This window comes from Diplotaxodon limnothrissa, linkage group LG15, assembly GCF_057381915.1.
Source record: "Diplotaxodon limnothrissa isolate DT_005_m linkage group LG15, D_limnothrissa_male_GT1.1, whole genome shotgun sequence".
Lineage (NCBI taxonomy): Eukaryota > Metazoa > Chordata > Actinopteri > Cichliformes > Cichlidae > Diplotaxodon > Diplotaxodon limnothrissa.
Window position 1 is genome coordinate 21,085,560 of NC_140610.1, and position 23,573 is coordinate 21,109,132.

At 39.3% G+C, this 23,573-nt stretch overlaps 1 protein-coding gene across 3 annotated transcripts in view; it reads left to right on the forward strand.

Annotated features, from left to right (window-relative positions):
* Positions 1-23,573, forward strand: part of ncoa1 (nuclear receptor coactivator 1) — a 94,939-nt gene that overhangs the window by 1,544 nt on the left and 69,822 nt on the right. The window lies entirely within an intron of this gene.

Below are 23,573 nucleotides of genomic sequence, written 5' to 3' on the forward strand. Positions count from 1 at the left end.
GATGACTTCTTTTCTTGTCTGCCATATATCTGCATGTCCTCCTTCTGTACATCTATGAATCTTCTCTTTGCTCTTGTCCAAAACTCTGTCTACACTGTGGTAGAACAGTTTGCTTCCGTTTTACCTGGTCTACTGCATGCACAATATTCCTACTTTCCTGCTATCCATCATATCAGCCAGGTCTCACCCTTTAAGTGTAAGGACTGTGACTGATACAGTCCCTACTCTTACTTCCACACTCCTGCTTTTCCTTCTCTCTTGCTGCCTCCTAACATGCCTTCCCCCTCTATTCTCCCTTTGTTTTTAGCCAACAGCAGCACAGTTTTCACTGGCATTGCGTTGGCCAACAGCACCGGAGGTGGTTGTTGTTAACCCTGGGACCCAACCGATCCGTCATGACAATCTTATTCTTGATGGTCCATGTGTTTAATTGAGAAATAATTTTACACCAGAGGCTTTTCCTGATATATTCCTCCTCATTAATCTGGCCTTGGGACCAGCAGTAGGAGTACACTGGCTTGTGCCAGTGTCAGGTTTCAAGGTTTCAACAGGGGAGTGACTGGTTTCCAAATGACTTATAAATGTTAATGTTTATATAGAAGTTTAAATGCCTTGAGTTCCCTTGCTCTGTGACCTCAGTAAGCACTTTACTGGTAAACTTCCTTGGTTCAGTTGCTTGTTTCATATTGACTAAAATAAGTTAATTTTATACTTTATAGTCAAATAAAGAGTCAGAAAATAGGATTGTATTCTCAGTGGCGAGTGCATCACAGTCATATCCACCCCTTGCTGTTCATGTCAGGTTTCAAAACATCAACGTGTCGACATGCCATTCATCATAGGATTTCACTAACCTGTGGATGGGCCCATATTTATACTTTCAATGCTTGTTATGCTTGTTTCTATGCTTGATCGACTTCTCATTCATTTTGATTGCCTGAAACATGTGCCAGTACTTGAAAAGTTTAACTAAATGAGCACTGAAGCCTGAAGCCTTTGTTTACCTGTAACTTGTGCCTTGAATCTTGTGCAGAACCTCAAAGTGTCTATAATGTCGGTTATAGCTGTGTGGTGTCATCAGGTGCAATTTCAAAAATGTGTGTAACAGCTAGTAATTTAGGTTACTCTTGCATGTATTTGTGTTGTAGTTGGTCCTTTGTGTTAAACCAAGTGTTTAAGTCAAAAGACTAGCAGTGAAAACTGTTCTCTTCAGCTGTTTGATGTGCTTTTCATATGTAGTTTTAAATCATTGATGTTGTTCTTCCCCTTCATTGTAAACTCCATCAACTTTTTCGCCAGTCAGCGTCTTACCTGTGCTTATTGTTACAACATGCAAATAGACATGCACTATAATTCCACTTCAGAGTACAGCTTAACCCAATATTATGTGGCACAAGGCTGAGAACTTAAACTCTTTGGAGTTCGGTTTCACGTGGAGCTCTTGTGAGATCATGAGGATGAATAGGGTCCTATGGAGCTGTAGCCCAAAAAATGTAAATTTAATGAAGCAAACATTTTTTGTGAAATACTTTCCTTAAATACTAGGGATGTCACAACACCATGAGCTGCTTCACAGCATCCAGTATTTTGGTTTCAGACATGAAGTGAGAAGCAGAGAATTTCCCCTTCAACCAGCTGCTTTCTATACACACATGGTCTGTTGTAGTTTAACTGCCTTTAACTAATTCTGGCTTTTAGTTATTGTTTGGACAATGATGCCATTGATGGAGTGTGTCCTGTCGTAAATCCTTAACTGACCAGTCATCATGCATATAATCAATTCTAGTGTTTTTCGGGAAAAAACAAAGGTCATAAGTGTTGTTTTATTTTGGTTTGGACACATTATCAGTACTCTGTGGGGGTGTTTTTTTTCTAGAAGCACGTGTAAATGATTAGTTTACCTATTTAGCTCCTTATACTCCTTGCAAGATGATCCCTGCTGTGCCTCCAGCTGAACTGAAGCCAGTTTCTGTACTTATTAATTAATGGGATTGGAATGTCATTTGGAAATGAGATCGCACATAAGTATGAATCGAGATCGCGATTTTCTAACGATTAATCGTGCAGCCCTAGTTAGGGTTATGCGCACCATTGTGAGCAGAGGTGCGCATTTGGAAATTGAATTGGCAGTCTTTGACTTCCTCGCCTCTGTCAGTGCACCCCAGGGTGGCTGTGGCTACAATGTAGCTTGCCATCATCAGTGTGTGATTGTGTGTGTGAATGGGTGGATGACTGGATATGTAAAGTGCTTTGGGGTCCTTAGGGACTAGTAAAGCGCTATATAAATACAGGCCATTTACCATTCCATACACTTGACTACAAAGCAAAAACATTTCAGCTAAAAATATAGATTTTAAGTAGCTTCAAACATAATATGATGCTTAATGGGGGGAAATACTGCCAAGTTGATATATTCTACAAGGGGTCAGCTGTACATTGAACTCTAATTCAAACTGATCCTTGGGATGCTGCAGGTTTGTCTTCATGGGCACAGCTTCACACTTGCTTGAAATTTAATTATGATCAAAATACAAAGAGTTAATTATTGTGATGTATTTCCACTAAACTTGTTCCCAGAATTGTCTCTGATTATTCCAATTTTCACCAAAGTTTCACGCATTTCCAGGCATTCACAGTTTCACACGGGGAGCTGTGATATGATGCTGCATTTATATCGTGTTTAATCTGTTTGGATGTTGTTAACACCCCTAGTAAAAAAACTGAAGGCAGCTTGTTTGATAGTTATTTATTTTCAAATGGATATTCTTACGGTGAATAAACCTTAAGGCTAAGCTGATGTTGCTGATCATTTACTGATTACCTTAAATATTAGGATTACAATAGGCTGCTCATAAATTCAATTTGAGCTTTATTAATACTTTGAAATTTGACCTTTTATTGCAATGGTAACTGACAAATGGTGTTTAAACAGTCATCTAAATTGTGCCTTAAGAGTTCTGTCTTTGATATGTAAACAGAAGTCTGTGATAAGAGGGCTGAATTGGGCTTTGCTCCTTGAGTGTAAATCTGTTTTACATGCAGGGGAGGCAATGGATATTTCCATAGATCCCAAGTTAACAAGTTAAAGTTTTCCAGTTGACTGTTTTCAGACACAAAATGCAAGAAAATGCAAAGCAGCTGCCGTGACTCAAGGGCTTATTATGCATAGGCTTTAAGAATTAAGCTGTTTTTTTTCTTGTAGCCTGAGATCTTATGCTTACCAAGGTGTATTTGTCAGATTACTTTTCTCCAAATCCTAAAATAATATCTTTGTAAGCTTTTGCAGGTATTTTTAGGGGAAAATCATTTGATTTTTCTTATCATGCATGGAGCAATTGACTACTTTGTTTTTGCTTGAGTGTGCTCAGTGATAGCTGCTAATCTGTTTGTGTAGTACGTGTAGTATTGCTGCTGCAGACTTTGTCTTGTTCTAAGTGAAAGCATTGTAACTGTGCTTCATTTGACCGAGATGTAGCCCACATAAGTATACGGAGTTCAGCGTAGGCCTCAGTTATTCAGCTCGAGGTCTCTGAGTGTGGCACCAGCATGGCAGCACATTAAGCCCAACAAGATTGTCAAAACAAAACGAGGCTGGAAGTAGCGAATTTCACTATTATTGTTTTGCAGCGTTTAAGAAAAACAAACAAAAAACATCAAAACTAATATTTAAATAATGGATAGACTTTGTTTACAGCTTAGAGGCAGCGAAAAGATATAGATAATAACCACTGTTTTTCCTGGTTTAAAGAGAACCTCTTTTTGGTGACATATAAGCTCAGTTGGTCATACAGTAAACGTACAGTAAAGGCAATCGATGAGAGTTACTTGTTTAACAGAAGTCTATGGATTTTCCTGCCCATTAGATAAACAGCCCAGTCATCCACACCTTTATAGGGGACATGAAACGCTGTACATATAAAGGCTAATTTACACCATTGAGCTCTGCTCTTAAAAACTGTTTTAAAAACATGTTTCGTGCCATCTTCTGTCAGTATGGAACATGTGTCATGTGCTTGGTTGGTTGCAGCTAATAGACTTAGATTAGTTTATTATAGCTACCTAGAGACAGCATTGATACTGAAGAGGAAAATAACGACACTAAAATTAAAAATCAGTTTAAGGGGATCGCATTTGTGCTGCCCCAGACTGCAGCAATGAGTTTTATGTACTGTCCACTGTTCTGTCTGTCTCTGTAGCAGTAAGTGGCTGTTTGGCTAGCTGCATTTAAATGGGAAAATCTAGCTATGTTGGGGTTTTTAAAGCACTTAATATGAACGGTGTGGAGGAGAGCCTGTTTGAGCCAGGTGACATGCCAAAGCATGGCATCAGGTCAGATGTTAAAATACAAAGTACAAATGCCCTGAAGTCTGTAAGATGTGGTAGTTCATAAGAGAAAATGTTTCTTTGCAGTTTTGAGCTATTTGACTGGAGATTTATTATCATAATACTGCAATTTGTTGACTTTTTTGAGGGTTGCTTTGTTTTACTTTCAGAGTGGCAGGGATCAGGTTGAAATGGTCCATTGGGGCGTATTTTGCCTATGTGTTCGTGAGTGCATGTGTTTATTGATACTGGGATGCCTGTGAGTCATGCAGTTGTATTGTATTACCTGGTCTGAACTTCTTAAATCTGGTCTACACATACACTCCATATTCTGGTAATTATAAACAAACTGAAACTAATAAACACATGCATAGGGCTGGGCCATATCATACCGTTCACGGTAATACCGGTGTAATGTTGGGCAACGATAAGAAAATGAAATATGGCCATAGAATATGGGTAAAACGCGCATGCGCAGTGCCTTTGTTTTCATACGCACATGGCGGCGACGCAGAATGAGAAGGGCGAAAGCGAATTGTTGAATGAAACTGATGAACCAGAATTGGTTTGTAAAAATGCTGCAACTTCAGTGGTGTGGAACTGGTTTGGCTTTCGTCCGTCAGATACACAACAAAGCACTATTTCTGGTAGCGCATGCTAGCGGACTGTCGTTATTACCGTTTTTTGGAAAATACGACACACTTAAAATCAATCCTTTGATTTTTCTAAAAATCGACAGTGCCCCTTATAATCCCGTGTGCCTTATGTATGAATTCTGGTTGTGTTTACTGACCTCGAAACGATTTTATGTCGTACACGGCACTCGAAAATCTGTCAAATGTTTTAGTACGACTTTGCTAAGCTATGAAACCGCACCACTTGATGGATTGTCGGAGCATTACAGCTATCTTAGGCAGGAGCCTCGCGGAGTGATACGTACTGTGCTTCAACATAACATTACCGTATTGTGTGTGTATAACCTCTTTTTAAGTTTTGTGGATATCATACATGGTTATGCTGAGGATATGTCGGCCAATTTCCACTAGAAATGCCTTTTGGTTAAACCTTCAGCAAGGAGTTTGCATTTGCACTGTTAATTTTGTATATAACTTTAATGCACATAAAAAAGCTGCTTGTTTAAGTGAAAATACATTGATGGGTTTTTTTTTTTTTTTTTTTTTGCACTAATAAAGTTATATCGTGATAAATATTTTTGGTCATATCGCTCTGCTCTACACATGCACTGAGAGTAGAAAACTCATCCAAAGAAGCGAACTGGAACTCAGCTGAAAAGAATACATGAAAAGTAAATAAAACATGGACAAACACAATTATTAGATCTCTGCCGTGCGGTGATATACCAAAAGCTCAGTAATTACATTTGAAAGAGAGACTTAATGTAAACTGTAGATGTGTAAGCAGCTGATTTTACAAGAGGATAATCATATGCATTTAATACCGTTTTTCAGTTCCATTATTACGTTATGGCACAAGCAATGAAGCCTACCTAAGGATGAGCTACGTTTGAGGCATATTGTTGGGAGTGGGATCCCTCCTCCTCCTCCTCCTCCACACTCAGCTCTGCGTCTGTATGGAGAACAAGCAGCCATTTTAGCACTCAGCAGTGCTGCAGCCTGCCTGCCACTGTCACAGCTTTCTTCCTCTAATTAATGCTGTTTGTTTTGAAGCCCCCAGGATACCTGCAGCCAACCTGAGAAAATGCCACAGTGTGCTTTCACTTTGGGTCACATAGAAAACAATGCCTGATGATGATTGGTCTCTGTTGAGAGAGATCAGTGAGGGTCACCTGACTGCCACACTGATCTTATGGCTCAGCGTGTACATTAGTCAGTGTTTAGTGGTGTCATAAAGCTGCAGATTGGAACAGAAGTCTCTGACTGAATCTTGTTTGTGCATTTCCATAAAATTTGCACATAAACCATATTTAGCTGCTTTGATGAATAATGTGTAGTTTAATGGATGATTCAGTTCAGTCTTCTTTACTTTGTCCGTCTTTGTGTTTAACACAAAATCAGACAGAGAGTACTGACATTTAATTAGGTATACTCCTGTTCCTATTCAGCCTTGGCTTTGAGTACCTGTCAGAGTGTCAATCTGATACCAGTGTTTAGTTAATAAACTGTATTCCTCGCTGTCAGGAAGAGACGTGGGCGAACTGGGAAAACTTTCCTAACTTTGATAAATAAAAGTGAGAATTAATTACAAACAAAAATATTAATTTACTGAACCTATGTTAAGTAGTAGAATAAATTTCATGTTTTCCATCCGTCCATTTCCTTTTCTGTAAGATTTATGTAATAGATTTGATTCAGGGTCACGTTGGGGCCGGAGTCGATCCCAGCTGTGATGGTGCAAGGGGCAGGGTACACGGTAAACAGGTCACCAATCTGGACTAATACACAGACAGACAACCACGCCAATGGCTAATTTAGAATCACCAACTAACCTAACCCCATGCATGTCTTTGAACTGTGGGAGGAAGCCAGAGTACTCAGAGAACCCGCACAGTCACAGGGGAGAACATGCAAACTCCCTTAAACTGAAAGGCCTCAGGCTGGGTTAAAGCCCAGGGCCTTCTTGCTATGAGGCACTCGGACATCTTTTAGTAAAGCAAAACTCAGTATTGTAGTTTTTCTACATAGTAACCACACAGTTACTGAATTTTAAAATGTATTTTTAAAGTACAGCAAATGTCTGTAGGTGCATGCAGCAGTTAAGACAGACCCAGGTGGTAGTGGGCTGCTGGATTTTAGTGAAGGTGTTCATATCTTCCTGAGGAGGCATTGTAATAACGTCCTCTGTCTAGCACCATCATTGAATTGCATTTTTTAATTTAACTGTACTGGCATTCCCATCAACCACTGTGCTTTGTGGTAAGAGCTAATTACCAAATGCCAACACACCCATGACATACATGATAATTTAATAACACGATATTAAACCAGCTTGACACTGTAGCTGCCAACATCAATTATTTCTGACAGCATTTTCATTGTGAGAATGGGATGTTTGCATTTCATCAAAGTACGACTGTGCTTTCACAGAACCCCAAAAGCTTTATATAGACTCCTGGTCAAAGTAGAGCAATTTAAAAGTAACCAGTAAAATCTTGCTGTAGATTGTACTGGTTACTTTTCTGTAACCAGTTTATCTTTCTACTGTGTGACTTAGTGCGGTGACTAAATAAGTCATCAGAGAACTACACTGTAGCGAATGGGAGGCCAGTGTAGTTCTGTGATGACTTGTTTAGTCACCGCACTAAGTCACACAGTTAAAAGATAAACTTGGAAGTCACTGCTACTACAGGGTATCTTTAAACCCTTTATCTCCTTCATATCCCCGACCAATTTAGAGTCACAGATTAACCCAGCTTTTATGTTTTTGGACTATGAGAGGACGCCAGAATACACGGAAACCCACGCATACACAGAAAGACCCTAACTGACCAGGAAGCTTGCGAGCCTTCAGCGATAAACAGCACACTACAGATGCAATTGAATCATTACAGGCTTTTGCATTCATTTTTGCTACAAAGCTTGCTTTTTTTGTTTGTTTCAAATCAAGCACATCCTTTTTCTTTACAGGGATTAGATTTCCTCCAGAGAGCTCTCACTCAACAAGATGGGCTGGTACTTATAATATACTTTTGAGCCATTTGAGCACACAAAGCGCTTTCTTACTACAAGTGTCATTCACTCCTTCATACAAGTGCTCTTTTTCCTCCTCCGCCGTAAAAGGCTGATGGCGGATGAGTTGGCGGCATGGACACAAGAACAAGGCAACATAGGAGTTTGAAATTGACACCATAGGTGTATTTACTAAAATTCTTGTGAGTTTGACTCTCAGTGACCTTGACTGCAAGGTTATTGGTCAAGTTTTATGAAATTCTTGTGAATCCCATAGCCCGAGAATGTGGTGATGTACGATTTTCAAATTGATAATGTATTTGTGTCTACTAGGAGGCTGAGGGCTAGCACAGGAGGTGGCCAGTATATTGTTCTATGCTTAAGCACTTTCAGCTTAATATTCACAAACTAACTCCAATAAAAGCATCAGGATTAACTGGTTGTTTGAAATAGTTTTTTTGAGCTTTAACCCGAGATTCTGGCATTTCTGACAAAATATATTTATATTTAAAAATCGATTCAGGATTTTAATGAATCGATATTGCTTTATTCAAGCTAAAATTGATTTTAGTCTGAAAATTGATTATTAAAACTCTCCCCTATAGGGTACTAATGCTTGTTTCTCTTCTTCTACATCACAGACGTTAAACCAGCTTTAGATTGTGACTTGTAGTGGCTACAACTTTGATCAGGTTGCTTAAATGTTTTTCATCTCTGAAAACTGTAAATATTTATGAAGCTATGAGTGCTCAAAATTGACAGGGAAACAAAACAAATCTGAACAACTTTGTGTACTTTAATGACCTGCAACTAAAAAAAGAAAAAAGGGATTTTTGGGGGTCAGAACCTTCCCCCCCCCCCCCCCCCCCCCTAAGATTTATAACTTCAGTTTATGTTGAATAACCCTCATCCCAAAACATAACTGCATGACATTAAACTCTTCTCCCTGCGGCCAGTTGCAGTAAAAAAACCTATTATAGCGCTTCAGTTCTTTCTCAGTTCTTGCTTTTGTGTGCTTAAGAAATGTGTACATATCCATTTGATACGAGAAAGCAGCAGTGGATAAAAATGTATTATGTTGTCGGCAGAGTTCCAGTTCGCATCTTGAGGTTTCTTGTTTATTTATTTCAGGTACTGCATTGTTGGCGTTAATCGCTTACTGAGGTGTGAGATCTACATTTCCAGTCAAGTTTCAGCATGCAGTATGAGAGCCTTGGTTTACATACTCCATGCAGGTTGTTGTTATTACACAACAGAGCTTGTGGATAAAATAAACTTCTTTTCAGAGCACGTTTCAGATCATCTATCAAATTATGCAATGGGACGTGCAGGAGATTTCATTTCTGCAAAACTGCAACAGATGGGCTGTTGGTGTAGTCTGTGGTTTGTCCCTGAAGTCTGGCGCTCTGAGTCATTGTGAGGCGGCAACACACACACAGGCACAAACCTACGTACATACATACATACATGTGTACTGTATTCAGCTGCTGCTGTGGCTAAAACAGAAACCAATGGCCTACATTCTCGCCTGAGGGGGGGGGGAGGCTTGAGCAGCAGACAGTGAGAATTTGAGGGGTGGGAGGGAGTGAAGGAGAAAGGAACCGAGCACATACAGGAAGAAATTAATAGTGTAGGTGAGAAAATAGAGTGACGAGAGTAGTAGTGGCGAGCAATTTAACAGTCGAGCCCTAATGGCCCAGTTTTTCTGGACAAGGTCAGGCTACAATAAAAAGAGTCACCCAACAGTTTTTTCCTTGTGGATTGATTTGAGTGGATCCGAGTTGGTGTTTTCTGATGACAACTGTTTGAGTGGCAATGCTGGAAGCAGAGAAAGTGAGCAGCTTTTTTTCTCAGGTACGTTAGCGTGTCTGGAGGACACCGTTGGTAATTCACCTAACAGTTGCGGGTTTCTCACCTTAGATGTGAAGCAAACAGTGTGTAATGAACATATGGGTGTTTAAACACCTCTTGTGAAGTGAAGCATGAAGGTGTCCATGTGCCTGGGTTTTAAATGGCCTTGTTTTGAGAGACTGCCAAACGTTTTTAATCAAGAAGTTCACTTGGTAATTTAAGTTAGGACTTAGGTTTGCCTCAAGGCTGAGAAATGCTTTAACCCTTTCTGCGAGTAAAATGACCAAAGTGGGGATCTACTTGTGCTTAGCAAACTTGTACTGTTTAGAATAGATAATAAAAATAGTTAATAGATAATGCAAAAGAAAGAGTATTACTATCTCTATTCAACACGATTTTCATGCCATATGCTGTGGGTTTAGAAGGGATCTATTCATCTATTGTTCATCTACAAAGAAATCCGGACCAGCGAGGTTACTGTTAGACAGTCTGTTCGATTGGCGTCCTCTTATGTGATTGTAAATGAACAGTACCTTTCCAGCTTTAACATGCACCCACTATTGGAGTGCTTTCCACTCTTCATAACATTTTCTGTTTATGTGCGCTAAACAGAAAACTCTGTGGTGCAGGTACTAACTGTTGTGCTGCAGCTTTTTTGCCCACTTTATGACTAAAGTGACTGGCACTGTTCACTTTTCTAATGCTTTGATTACTTCTCTCACTCACTTCCCACAACAAACCAACTAAGTCAGACTGAGTGACTCACAAACGGATGTAAGGCTACAGTTGCTTTTTTTGAGTGAAGCACTTCAGACTAATTGTGGGAAACTGCTGTGGATTTTTTTTTTTTTTTTTGTTACCGTTGAGCAATTTAAAAAATTTCTTTTATTATTATTATTATTATTTTTCGTCTGCACCTTTCTATTTCTGATCTACTGATACCTGCTATGTATAAAATGCTCCACCGCGTCCTCACAGGTGAGTCTGCAGTTTGTGGCTGGCCAGCAGTTTGCTGCTTTAGTTTAGCTTTGTGATGTTTACTGTACAAACCGATGACTGCAAGTGTTGTTTGTTTGTTTGTACTAATTAGGGAAGTCATTTTAAAAACTGTTTACATCATTAGAGACGGCATTTAAGGTTAATAAAATGAACTGTAGTGGGGCATGCTCATTAATGTCATGTTGATCGTGGGTCTTTGTTTCAGTGTCAGGAAGCTTGAAGCTGATTTTTTACATAATTAGATAATCAAAGAATTTACAAGTGATATTATTTTCCAACTAATATTACAAGTGGAAAAAGATTCAGTCTGTATTCAAGCTTATAGATGCTTTTGCTTTTTGAGCTCTTTGTCACACATTTATCCAACTTTAAAATTATGTGACATCATTATGTGATATCATCCATTGATACTGATGGATGCCATCTTCTTCAGGAAAAAAAATCTATGTGGCAAGGTGAAAGAGCACAGGAGTTCAGAACAGCTTGGAGTAAACTAGGGGCAGTATTAACTGGTGTGAAAAAGCGTCTTTGATTAATCATCCTGGGAAACTTCAGTACTCGAGAGTTCAAGAGTCACAAGGAAAGAAAAAAAGATTTATTGTATAGCAGTGTATCGTTTGCATGAATGTCTAGACTGTGGCAGTTAACAAAGGTGAACAAAGAACTAAGAGAAAAGGAAGTCCGCTTGTTTTGTGTTGTTGTGCAATGCGAGTATTTGGTGCTAGTTTGGGGTCTATGGATATTTTATACCACAGGTGTTTCCAGACTGTTCTTCAGTTTTTAAGTAAACGTTGTGGTCCTTGTACAGTAATTCAGCTTAAAGTGTTGTAAATGTAAGACCTGTTTGTTTGTTTGTTTTTTAATTTTGGTTTAGGAATGAGACACAAGAAGTTCATGATAGGTTTTCACAAAACAAACACAACACTTCCTGTCACATAGATGTGCCAGTTTCAATAAAAACACTTGGTGTGTTGACAAAAACTGAAACACTGAAGCACACAAGGTAATTAAAAAAAAAAAAAAAAAATCATTATAATGTCTTTTCGCATCTACTTTTAGTTTTGATTTGATAAAATTTTTTATAACAATGCTTTTAACATTATACTTTTCACTAAACGAACATAATTTAACCAAGTAGTCCCTGCACCAGAAAATGGGAGGCAGGTATCATGGATGTTTGGTCTTGGATTTAAAATCGGATGTCAGGATTTGTCCAATAATTATTATTCAAAATAAAGGCTCTACAAATCTATAACGTTAAAGCACCAGATTTGGCTATTTAGGCTGAAAAAAATCTGAAGAAATGTACAAGAACTCATAAATACTTAAAACCCTGTAGAATTAAAGAAATAAAATTTCAGCATGGGAAATAAAACAAAGTATACATTGGCAGACAGGCTGTACGTATTAAAGGAGGATTCCTGCCATATTGTTAATGTATAAAATTGAAATAACAAAAACTTTGTTTTATTGTAAATTTTGGTTTGCAGTGTGACATGTTGCAAGACAGCTATGGTTTTCAGTTATTTGCTAAACGTGTTGCAGATTTGTCATATTTGGCACTTTAAAGTTATCCATGACCTTAGACTGTATCCAGATGTTTGACTTCATTAACATCTTTTTAATGCAGTTATAACTTGTAAGCCTTTCATGTGGCTACAGTAACCCGTGTCAGTGCTGGATTAAACTTCCTTGTCTGGGAAAAAATCTTCTATAATTAATGTGTTGCATAACAAAAACTGTAGGATTACCGCTTCTTATGTCATAATTACCATGGAAACACTTTCAGCCTTGACGCATATGGGTCAGCCGTAATAAAACAAAAATTTCAAGTTTTCCCCTGACACACATGCCGCTGTTTCCTTATTTTTGGCTTCTGTTTTTCAGATGCATATTATTTTACTGTTACACTCTTCCCTTTTTGTCCTTACACCAATCTGGTTTAAGGTTTGTTTTCCCAACCCACTTGCTCTCTGTTGTGGAGGTCTTTGATGTCATTTAGCTGCTACTCTAAAAAGGACCTCTGTCTGATGTCCTTTAACCCTCGGATGCATGAGTGACTGGAGCCTGCACTCTTCCATAAGTGGGTCAAAAACCACCCGTGTTAAAATCGATTTGTTTTTATCCCACTTTTGTCATTTTGGTCAAGAATGATTTAATGTTTGAAACATTTTGTATTTTTCACTTTTGTAAGATTTTTAAAACAACAATTATACAGACAATTGCTCTTTCATTTTTTTTGGCTTGCTCCCCCTTACATACAGTACATACACACAGTTGTGACAAACCACCTGTTTCTGACTGTAGTTGCTACACAGAGGTTTTTTTGCATTCCCCACACCGGCTGCTGACTTTATGATCTTCATTAGTTGGATCTGAAGTCTTGCCGTCTTTGGTTGGCCCTGTTTGCTTTTTTTTCTGTAGCTGAATTGTGGCTTTTGTCACCCCACACCTTCCTATTTCTTCAGTGATTGGGGTTTGCATTTGGGGCAATCTTTCAGTCAGCTTCTCATATGTGGTGTAGCAAGCTCCTTTGAGAGCTCAGTGAGGAGGACCCGTTATGCAGTGGTCATACAATTCTTGAATTCAAGGTGCTGAGCAGTGAAAAAAAGTGTAGGCACTCACGGTGGCAATGTCAAGTTGTACCACAGCACCATGGGCCACCTATATGTTTTACAATTTCAGAGTGTAGAGTAGGCGCGAACCATCTGAACCATAGTATCTACACCTTCTTTGGTCTTATTGTACAATGTGATAAATTATGTTTTCCCCTTTCTAGCATTTTCATCAACTATTTTCTTGTGATACATCATTCTCAGGAGTACAACAGCCACTTCGTTCTTTCTGACATAGCTGACTATGGTAAGCCTGCCATTGAATGCACACTGTGCTGTAAACCTCCCAGAACTCAGAAGCCTTCTTCAGACGAAGGATTTCTGCCTTGTCCTATTGTAGAGTCCTCACAATAGTGTCCCAGGAGACACTGTGGAAGAGGTACATTGGAGAAGAAAAAATCTTCTTCTTCAGCTGTGTGTCTCACTGAGGAAACCATTCTAGATCTTGCAAAGAAGGATGTGTGCATCACAGAGCCAGAAGATCTTTAGGCCATACTTGATTGGTTTGTTTGGCATAGTAGTTCACTGTAGAAGTTAGGGCTGCTCAATTAATCGAATTTTAATCACGATTACGATCTGGGCTTTCAACGATCATTAAAAATGAGTGAGCCGATTATTAGCCCCTCCCTCGTTTATCCGCGACACCTTAAAGGCCGGTCCGTAAAAATATTGTCGGGCATAAACCGGTCCGTGGCGCAAAAAAGGTTGGAGACCGCTGATTAAGAGGACCCGAGGGAAGCTCGGAAAGCTAAGTAGAAGTTATTTGGAGAGGAGAGTGACTGCCGTTGGTTGAAAAGAGAGGTAAAAAAAAACTTCAGTGGTGTTGCACACTATTTTATATTATTTTTTAAAGTCATTGTTAACCCTTTAAAGCCGGTCAGAGCAGCACGCTCCGTTTTGTGTAACTATTTTTAAATCCCTGTAGAACCTGGACCGCGTAAGCTAGCGCAATAATTTGTTTTGCATATGAAACCGGAGGAGTTGTACTTACATCTTATGCCATCAGCTTGTCCTCGGTCACGGTTTCGTTCCACATAAAGCTTTGCAAAAATTGCATAAAAAGCTCTTGCAGGAACAAAAACATAATATTCCAGAAACACGCTTTGCCGATCCGATCAGCTGTTCGTAACACTTCCCACAGTGAAACAGACGTCAGCGCGAACTGTCGCATGTCCGCCATTTCCTGGCCGAAACCGGAAGTGACGTCATTTTCGCGGAAATGTAGTTTTTTACTTGTAAGATAAGATAAGATAGAACTTTATTAATCCCTCGGGTGGGTTCCTCTGGGAAATTCGATGCCTTAAAAGCCTATACTGGTCATGTTTGACTTTTCTGAATAGTTTCTGGGATGCTTGGAACTCAAATTGCACTGCTGGAAATAGTTTATTTTGATGCACCTGCTGTTTTCTTTGCAAATTTGCATCATAGGATTGTTTTTTCGTTTTTCCTGCAGTATATAAAAATTGGTGTATGTCCAAAATAAAACTATGAACACACTCAAAATAAATTTCCTGTTGTTGTAAACTATTTTTTGCAACTTTTTTGTATTTAAAGTTTTGAGGGATAAACCTCTTAAATTTCTCCAAGTAATATATGTAAAAAAACAAACAAAAACGATTAAAACATTTTTTTGTAGTTTATTGCACTTTTTTGCAATTAATGTAGTTACTATGGACTTAATGCATACATATTATTAAAATATTGTCACGGACCCAGCTCTGGAGGACTCGGGGTCCGTGAGCAGTTTTGACTCACCTCCCGTTGATATTGTTGTTGTTATTATTATTTTGGTGATGTGTGTGTTTTTCTGCACTGTGCTGTGTTAGTCTGTGTCCCACTCATATGTATAGGCAGGGTATGGGTGTGTATGTCTGCGGGTGTGGCTGGAGGATGGAGCTCAGCCACCTGCAGGCCTGAGGGGTGTGGCCCTGCGGAAGGACTGGCCACACCTGAAGTTCATGCCACACCTGTTGGTGATCAGGGCTCGTCGGGGGAGCTACTTAGGGGAGAGTTGGAGCTCCCACCGGCGCGGGATCATTAAGCTAAGACTCCAAGTCAGTGTGTAGCATTAGGAAGTGCGGATCGTGTGTGTGTGTGTGCGCGCGCGGGTTCAGTGTTTAACGGCTGCTTCTGTATTGTCCTGCAGGTGAAACGAGGGACCAGAAGGGCAGCACGCACAGGGTGTGCAGTAACACAACAGCGGGGAGCACGAGCACAGACGTCGGAGGGAAGCACGCACATGGGGTTCGAGGGAGCAACGGGGAGTTATTGTGTTTACAGCTTTCCACTGTAAATAAAGAGCACTGTTTGCATCGCAGAGTCTGCGTTTTGGGTCCTCCTTTCTCCACATCCCCACGGTCTGCCCTCCAGACCGTGACAAATATGGGCTATAACAGTTGTATAGCAACTTGAAATGCTCCCATAAATGGCACTACAACATGTAAAAAAATAATATAAGCTCTGGCGGACTTGGTTCTATAGTAGGTCTTAAAGGGTTAAATAAATATCCTCAAATAATCGAGATCTCAATTTCAGTGAAAATAATCGTGATTATCATTTTTGCCATAATCGAGCAGCCCTAGTAGAAGTTTGAACTAGCGCTGGGCCATATCATACTGTTCACGGTAATACCGGTATACTGTTGTTATTACTGTTTTCAGAAATTAAGGCACACTTAAAATCAATCTTTTGATTTTTCTGAAAAACCGTGCGCCTTATGTATGAATTCTGGTTGTGCTTACTCACCTCAAAGCGATTTTATGTGGTACATGGCGCTCGAAAATCTGTCAAAAAATGTTTTAGTACGACTCTCGTAAGCTACGAAGCCGCACTGCTTGATGGATTGTCGGAGCATTACGGCTACCGGAGGCAGGAGCCTGGCGGAGTGATACGTACTGTGCTTCAACATAATATTACCGTATTGTGTGTGTGTATAACCTCTTTCTAAGTTTTGTGGATATTATACATGGTTATGCTCAGGATATGTCGGCCGGTTTCCACTGGAAATCCCTTTTGGTTAAACTGTCAGCGAGGAATTTGCATTTGCACTGTTAAATTTTTACATAACTTTAATGCACATAAAAAACAGCTGCTTGTTTAAGTGAAAATACATTGATAGGTTTTTTGGGGTTTTTTGTACTAATAACGTTGTGGAGTTATCAATCAATTTTTGAATTATAATTATTATTATTAGTCAATTATATCATCAGTTATACCGTTATCGCAAATTTTCAAATATATATAGTGATAAATATTTTTGGCCATATTGCCCTGCCCTAGTTTGAACCTACCCCTGAATGGCACAGGTTGTTAATCTACATATTTACTAAGAATAAACTGTCTGAATGCTGAATGAAAGCTGTCTGTTAGTTCTTGCTGTGTAAAATAATCTTAGGGTGTGACACTCTTTGTGGTCCACAAAATATCCATTCCTGGCCGTCACTGTTGATAAGAATCAGAATTTCCCATGAAATTCCACAGGAAATGAATATGGTTCATTTTTGACCCAGTAATGGAAGTTTGGGGTAGTAATATGAAAACTACTATTTTGGTCCTGGTTATGTTGGAAAACCTATTGTGAGCTGCAGGGTCACATCAACCAGACCCTGCCGTAGATGAAGAACTGTTTGGTGTCGTGTTATTCAGAAGTCACAGCGGCTACAGAGCGTGTAGTGATGCTGTAGTCCTAGGTGGGGGATTTAGCGTTCATCAGCAGAATGAGACACTCACTTTTGAGGGGGCTGATGATAGTGGGCTTTCTGCTAGTGTATTTCAAGCCCAGGCTATTCCCCGCTGGGCCTAACGTGATACCACCATAGAAAAAGCTATAACATTTAGTTAGTTCACAGGAAGCAAAGTGATTGCAGAAAACTTTTAAAAGTTTTCCACAGAACATCTAATCTTTTCAAGCTTCTACCTTTATTGATGGGTTTTCATACCTCAGTATGGTAAGAAGATTGTTTGATGACGAATTAGTTTCTGGAGTTTTCCATGGGTAGCTGCATAGATCACCCTCACTAATTTCAGATGCACATCCAGCGTTTTTGTTCTATAAGCAGACCTGAAATATGACAGACATTTCTCAGTTCAGAAAAGCGTTTCAGGTTTTACTGCCAGTGAGCTTTCAAGGCGTAGTTTCGTGTTTTACTTGCATAGTTTTTCTCTTTTTGTCTTATTTTGTTTTTTGGTTACTGTCTGTCTGATTGCATTGATTACTTTCATGTACGTTAACCATATTTCAATACTCTCTCGCTGGTCATTGTTTTGTTTTTTTGCTTCGTGATATCTCAATCATGGTGCGTAAGGTTAACTAGTTATCTAACTCACTGCTAACATCTAAAATTGCTAACTTCTAAATCCACTGAACCTCATAGCTGTAGCTAGAGCTGGGCGATAGAACGATAACGATATGTATCGCGATATAACTTTTACTCGATAGAGAAAGAAACCGCGATAGACCTCGCCGCTCTTGTCCTCTTTAAAAAAAAAAAAAGGTCAGCCAATCCAAATTAAGTAGCGCAGAGCCGAACCAATCACAGCCGCAGCGTCACGTCGCGTGACTTGTTACGTACAGCACAAGTGCCAAGCCGCACCTGTGTTTGTTTGGGAAGCAGCCAGCGGGTAATGGAGGAAATGAGTGTGCCAACTAGAAAAATCAACCGAGCGTGACCGAAGAGAAAACAGATGATGGTTCCAATGCCGGAGAGATTGTCGAACGGAAGAGCCAAAGAAGTTCCGTAGTGTGAAAGTATTTCGGCTATTTCAAGTCTGACAAAAAACAGAGTAGCGTGCACTGTAAATTGTGCCGAAAGCAAGTCTGGAAATACAATAAACTGGAGCATGCGTCACACTGTGCGCCACGTTATTGTTTCGGTGAAATGAATTTCTACAATACTGTTACTGTTAATTCTACTCTCTGCAGTGTTTAAATGCTTACATATACACACAGTTACTGTCCCTCCACACATACGACTCGGTTCTGCTTCTATGCCGCAGCTTTGTTTACTTTTTCCCACCGAGGCATCTAGACTTCTGATTGGCCAACATTTCCGCACGGTTAGGAATCTAGCGCCACCTGCTGCTTTGGCATGTTCATAGCAGCGTTTTCCTTCATTTCTGCCTTTATGTGTGAACGGGATTATTTTTTAAAACGAAAACGGAAAATCTCAGTTTTCAAAAATACCCGTGTACGCGTGGACGTAGCCTCAGTCTCTGACTGGAAGCGCTAATTCGTCATTCGGCTTTTGTCAGACTAAAGTAACTGTTAAAACTGTTTGAAAAGCTCAGCTATACAACAAGGAGAGATTGAGAATTTCCTTTTAGTTCTCAGTTTATTTGATATTGACAAAAGTTAGTCAGTTTTGTCTGTTCTTCTGTAAAACAAACTAAGATTTATTTTTAGAATTAATATTTTGTTTCTAAGTGGAATTGACAATTTAGTCTGTTTCGTTTGTTCTATTTTGAAACTTAAACGCTTTAGCGGCTGCCTTTTGTGTAGTTTGCAATATTTGCCTTTATTTATCTGAAAAAGTCTCATGTTCCTTAAGTACATCTACCCTGTTGAACTTATTATGGGAAATAAATATTTAAATAAAAACAAGTTGCTGATTATTTCACATTTTACTTGTGAGCAACGGCACATTTAAATCTTACAAATATAGTTATTTGGCTTATATCGTGATAGATATCGTTATCGCCTGAAATTAAAAAAACATATCGTGATATGAAAAAATCTCATATCGCCCAGCTCTAGCTGTAGCTGTAGCTGAAAGGTTTTTCAACCATTTTTAAAAATTCGCATTGGACCTTAGTGCTAAATAAGTTTGAAATAAAGTCCCCAATTATTTCTCTCTCTCTATCCACTGTGCGTTCAGATATGTACCAACACATCTCTGCTCGTCCATCTGTGCAACTCAGTTAGCGTTACAGCAGATTGATAGTGCAACAGTAATTGAGCGGATACATTCAATTACCCGCAGCCCCACACACCTCAGTCCCCATGCCAGTCTAAGCTGCCCGGGTTAACAACTTTTCTGGAAGAAAACCTGTATATTAATCACATATTTGTAACAAAGTACTTGGTAAATAAAATATTTGCTGTTGTAGTTGCAGTGTATGAGTTCTTGCATTTTATTGATCACCCTGACTGTTCACCACTTATATTTTTTGTTAAAATGTAAGCACTATTGCAATGTTATAAGAATACAGATTGAAATGGGCATAACCCACCTATCAATTATATAATATGCTTGCTTCTACACGTTTTTTTTTCTGTCTTGATAGTAGGGCTGGGCGATATGACCCAAAATTCATATCTCGATATTTTTTAGCTGGATGGCGATGTAAGATATATATCTTGATATATTTTTTTAAAGACATAAAGTAAGAACAAAAAGAGAGTTCTTAGTCAAAGCTGTGTCCCAGATGTCACACAGGCACTTTTATTAACATAGAGCATAGATGTACATAAAATTTACTCAAAAATAAATTATGAGCATTTATTAAATAATAATGCTCCATAAATAAAAGAAAACAATGTTGTTTTTGTGCATAGCAAAAAGCTCACAATTGTGCAGTCAAAATGTAAACTAAAAGACGCTGAGCACAATAACAAAGACAGATTTCACAGCTGCTCTGTTCCCAACTTGTACTGCGTGACTGACAGCCTGGAGTTTGAAATCCGCTTTGCAACCACGTCTCTTAACAGGTGCCATTTATGGTCCTTATACACAGGGTAATATTACGTTGAAGCACAGTACGTATCACTCCGCGAGGCTCAGCCGTAATGTTCCGACAATCCATCAAGCGGTGCAGCTCCGTAGCTTACCAAAGTCGTACTAAAACATTTTTTGACAGATTGCTGAGCGCCGTGTTCCACATAAAATCGGTTCGCGGCCATCAAGCACAACCAGAATTCATACATAAGGCACGCTGTCAACTTTTGAGAAAATGAAAGGATTTTAGTCCGTGCAGCACCTCTGGGCTGCATGGCGTTAGCGTGGTTAGCTCGTTAGCGTGGTTAGCTAGCTAACACGTTGACGGCGTCCAGCCCCACGCACGGGGCGATGCGCAGTAACTCGTTAATGGAGATTTGCCGTGTCCATCTTGTCGTTTCCTGCAGGTGAAGCGATGGGGGAGGAGGGGGAGTTGTGTTCAGTGAAGGAGAGGCGAGGCGGAGTAACGTTGCGTAAAGACGAAAGTGTACGAAAGAGAGGCAAACTTGCGGCTCCACAAGTATAATTATAACGTAACAGACTATATCGATATAAAGGATATTGTCAGATCTTATATCTCGTATAAAAATATATCGATATTTTTTAAAAACTCGATATATCGCCCAGCTCTACTTGATAGTTCTGTTTTGTCACTCATTGGTCTTTAAATGGAGTCAGTTCTGCATATTGGCTCTACCTGTTATTAAAATATGTATCCAGCCAGCTTTGTTCTCTTCCTTTTTGCCCACCTTCCATTACGTTTCTCCCTTTTGTCCCATTCAGCTGAAATGCAGGTCACTGAGGTGTGGTTCTAATCTCAGGTTAACCTGCCAGTGCCATAGCATTTTGCATGCACTTGATGGATAAATGGTGTGTGTGAAAAGGGAGAAAACGAGTTTGGTGACAAAGCCAGAGATGACTGCAGTGAGCAGTACCTACAAAAAAGGCAACACTGGACTGATAGCAGTGAAGAAAGTACCACTCGCTGTGTGATGCAGGGCATGTTTTTCAGTAGTGATTACTCACAAATCCCAGCTTAAAGACAGTTTGTGAGTATGTACTCTCTGTACACTATAACTTTTAAGACTATTGAAAAGTAAATTATATTAGAAGTAGGGCTGAAAGTGCCTTCTTTTAATGTCAGCAGACAATGATTTGGGGAATTGCTGATGGTCAGAGTGACTTCATTTGGGTTATTGATTAACACGTTTAGCTTGTTTCCCTATTGCTTCTTATTATTTATCACTAAATTAATTTAGGATTTAGAAAATGTAAATGACACTGACATATCATTTCAGAATGTGGGAAGTCAGTTGTTGGCTGTCCAGCGGTTGATTTGAAATGAGAGTGCAGTTGTAGTTGATGTCCTCTTCTCAGCTTTTTGCCTCCCTTTTTGTGTTTTTGACTGTGAAAAACTCTACTCACTGTTATGTGAGATTTATACTTGTGCATTAAATTTACATCCTCAAAAGATCATAACCAAACTCTGTTTTAGGACTGGACAATTAATTGGAAATGAATTAGATCTCTTATCAACATAATCTGGCCCGTGTCGGTTGTGAGTTATGCTGGTTGAAAACTGTGGCATGCAGCAAGGTGACAATAGAAGAAGAGATCCAGACAGTGATGGGTTTGCACATTTGGTTTTCACAACTACTACTTCTGTTTATCGAAAGTTGGACTATTCTGCAGATGTTAAAAATGATTTTTTTCTGTTCAGACACTTGAGATGTAAACATGTCAGGATCAGATTGCTTTGTATGGGGTCCATTTAAAATTCATAGTTCATTAATTGTAATTGAGGTAAAATGTTCAGTTGATTTTGATTTGAGATCATACCGCCCTAATCGTACATGCGGTGTAACTTGGATGTAAACTGAAATGTACCTCCTTGGAAATCTAGCGAAATTGCGTCGATGCAGCCTACAACGACTGTGATTGGTATCATGGTTTTCTCCGGTGCACTTCCATCTAGTTCTTCCCTGCTGCCATCTGTTGCATTGACTTAAAGGAAGAAACACCACAAAACTACTGTTTTAGTGGCAAAATTGCAAATTAACTCAAACATACCACACAGTATAGTATAAGCATAAATGCTGGTAATGGTGTTACCCACTTGCAAGTAAGCTGTGTCTTTATTCAGTGCAGAAATGTTAATGTGACGTGAAGGTTGACGTTCTGAGTTGAAGACAGCCAGCTATGTTTTTAGTGCACTTTAAATTATTTTTTGATTAATACATATAAGGAAAACAAGTTTTCCATCTTAACATTGTTTATCTTCAGTTGCTCAAATGATGCATTCTTATTGTACTAAAGGAAATTAAAATTTTCCTACTGCCTATTATCAGTTTCATTGGAAGCACTTTGAACTGCTAAGCTGCACAAAAGATGCTATACCAATTAAGTTTGATTTTGATATCCTGTACAGGGCTCACAAAATCTTCCAGTCGGGCTAACAAAATCTATCGCTGCCCTGCCCGTCGGACTATCATAGGAAGGAAAATTATATGTCAATGCTTTTGCATTCTTTCAGAAATGTAGCTGGGTAATTATGTCATTGGCATCGGTGAGCCACTGTCAATATGTGACATATTGAAATCGCGTTTGAATTTGCGCTTGTTTTTTGCTTTCACTTTGCAATCGCGCGAACTGTGTATAGAGAGCGACAGTACTGATCTGTGAGTGATGATAATTTGTGCACCAATTCCTCTGACATCGTCTTATTAATCGTTAGCTTACTATGCAAACATGACAAGTGAAATCTCCCGCAGCAAGCTTAAACATGTGAGAGGTTGATCGCGCAGAGAATCGCTGAGCTTATGTGAGTGCGTGTGTAAAAGCAGCAGGATATATATTTTAGTTCTGCTGAGCCAAATAAGACAGGTCAGGGTGAAGAAGTGACAGCCAAAGAAAAGCTTACCACAAAATGGAAAAGTTATGACAAATCAGACTATAAGGCAAAAAGAAAGTGCAGCTTTATGGTTTCATGGACAAAAGAATTTCTGCGGCTGCAATATGACGAGCTAAATAACCAGGGCTGCACATAAGTGGTCCGCAGGTGCGCATTCGCTGTCAAAATAAAAAACGCGCACAAGATAAGAAGTTGCAACGCGTGTATGCGTACATAAGATTTTCTGGAGGACAGACATTTGTTTAGAACTCTTAAAGATGTCAAAGAAGCTCCTTTAACCCTTCTTAGGCCCTGGGACCATTTTTGGTCCCTTTAGTTTTTCAGTTACAAGCCATTTGCACTGTGTTGAATGGAATATAGCCAAATTCTCTAAAAAAAAGTTTGGCATAATTTCATTTCAAAATTCAAGTCTGACTTCCTTAAGCAATTACTTTGGTGTTCCTCCACCTCCAAAGAAATGTCAGGAGTCCGAACCACAAAAGAAGCACGTATTCTCGGTAAAGTGGTTGCAGGA